This window comes from Tasmannia lanceolata, unplaced genomic scaffold, assembly GCF_043159265.1.
Source record: "Tasmannia lanceolata isolate RefF3 unplaced genomic scaffold, GAP_Taslan_0.1 ptg000417l, whole genome shotgun sequence".
Taxonomy (NCBI): Eukaryota; Viridiplantae; Streptophyta; class Magnoliopsida; order Canellales; family Winteraceae; genus Tasmannia; species Tasmannia lanceolata.
Window position 1 is genome coordinate 17,501 of NW_027519090.1, and position 2,500 is coordinate 20,000.

Consider the following 2,500-nt stretch of genomic DNA (forward strand, 5'->3'; position numbering starts at 1 on the left):
GTCCCCTGGCCCTGCGCACGTTTGTCTTCGAAACCGAGCATCAATGCCACAGAAAGTGCCGGGGCGCCAGCTGGAGCCATCATCCGCGTTGCCATGGCTCGCTTGGCCTTGGCTTGCCAGGCCCCGACACGAGCAATCGCGCATTTTCTTTGCAACCGACCATCAATGCCGCCCAACGGGGCCAGCACGAGCAGTCATCCGCGGTCCCCTGGCCCTGCGCACGTTTGTCTTTGAAACCGAGCATCAATGCCACAGAAAGTGCCGGGGCGCCAGCTGGAGCCATCATCCGACGTGCCATGGCTCTGGTCCCATGGTCTTCGCAACCGAGCATTCGTGACACCCGCGGGGCCAGGACACCAACCCTTCCGACACGAGCATTCGCGCATGTTCTTTGGCCACACAACGGCGCCAGCACGAGCAAAATCATCCGCGGTGCGGTGGCCTTGCACGGCCTTTTGTCTTTGGAACCAACCATCAGTGCCACGGGAAGTGCCGGAGTCCCGGCATCCGCGGTGCCAAGTCATTGCGCCCTTGGTCTCTGCAGCGGGGCATGCCGGGCACTCCCAACCATTGCAAGCAAGCAAGCAAGCAAGAAAGAAAGTAAGTAAGTAAGTAAGTATTACATATAGGGGCGGGACATGCGGGGAGATCTGCGAAACGTGCATTACGGGGCACACGCGTACCTACCGGGGCATACCGACCCCTATTGGGGCACACGTGTGCATATCGGGGCATACCGGGCCTATCGGGGCACACGCGTACATACCGGGGCATACCGAGCCCTACTGGGGCACACGTGCGCATATCGGGGCGTACCAAGCCTATCGGGGCATACGCATGTATCCCAAGGCATACCGAGTCAATCCGGGCATACGCGTTCATACCGGGGCGTAACGGGCCTATCGGGGCATACTTGGGCATATCCGGGCAAAAAATGCCCAAAACTTGCGCAACCTTGGCAACCGTGGTCCATTCCTCTCTATATGCCTAGCCTTGCCAACCGTGGTCCATTCCTCACTATATGCCATGGCCTTGTGCCCATGGTCTTCCCAAGACAGCGTCCAAGGCCCCCGGAAGGCCAAGGGAGCCCAACCCAGCAATGCCCTGCTATGGCAAGCCAAGGCCAAGCATTCCGGTGCCTATCCGGGCAAAAATGCAATTCCTCTCTATATGCCTAGCCTTGGCAACCGTGGTCCATTCCCCACCATATGCCATGGCCTTGTGCCCATGGTCTTCCCAAGACAGTGTCCAAGGCGCCCGGAAGGCCAAGGGAGCCCAACCCAGCAATGCCCTGCTTTGGCAAGCCAAGGCCAAGCATTCCGGTGCCTAACCTTGGCAACCGTGGTCCTTTCCTCACCATATGCCATGGCCTTGTGCCCATGGTCTTCGCAAGACATCGTCCAAGGCGCCCAAAAGGCCAAGGGAGCCCAACCCAGCAATGCCTTGCTAGGACAAGCCAAGGCCAAGCATTCCGGTGCCTATCCGGGCAAAAACGCCCAAAGCATGCCCATTCCTTAGCCTATCCAGGCAAAAACGCCCAAAATCTGCACATTCTAGTGCCTATCCGGGCAAAAACGCCCACCAGCATGCCACCCTCCTATAGGGTTTGCGCAACCAACCAGCCTAACCACCAGTGGCAACCAAAGGTGCTGTTAGCGACGACTTCTGAAGACGCAACGAGACGCGACGTGTTTGCGCCCAGACGCGACGAGACGATGCGGGATCTGCGCCCAAGAATGCCTAGACCCGTCGACTTGATGCGGGATCAGCTCGCCCAAGCATGCCTAGTGTGCAAGGCCTGTGTGCAAGGCTAGTGTCCAAGGCTAGTGTGCAAGGCTCATGTGGAACGCTAGTGCGCAAGGCTAGTGCCCAAGGCTTGTGTGCCAGGCCCGTGTGCAAGGCTAGTGTCCAGGGCTTGTGTGCATTGCTTGAGTGCAAGGCTTGTGTGCATTGCTCGAGTGCATGGCTTGTGTGCAAGGGTTGTGCGCAAGGCTAGTGTGCGGGGCTTGTGCGCATGGCTAATGTGCACGGCTTGTGTGCATGGCTACCGTGCAAGGCTAGTTTGCATGGCTAGGGTGCAAGGCTCGCATGCGAGGCTAGTGTGCAAGGCTGCGTGCAAGGGAAGCGTGCAGGGCGAGTGTGCGAGGCCACTGTGCACGGCGCCAGCACTAGCGAGCCATCATCCGCGTTGCCATGGCTCGCTTGGCCTTGGCTTGCCAGGCCCCGACACGAGCAATCGCGCATTTTCTTTGCAACCGACCATCAATGCCGCCCAACGGGGCCAGCACGAGCAGTCATCCGCGGTCCCCTGGCCCTGCGCACGTTTGTCTTTGAAACCGAGCATCAATGCCACAGAAAGTGCCGGGGCGCCAGCTGGAGCCATCATCCGACGTGCCATGGCTCGCTTGGCCTTGGCTTGCCGGGCCCCGACACGAGCAATCGCGCATTTTCTTTGCAACCGACCATCAATGCCGCCCAACGGGGCCAGCACGAGCAGTCA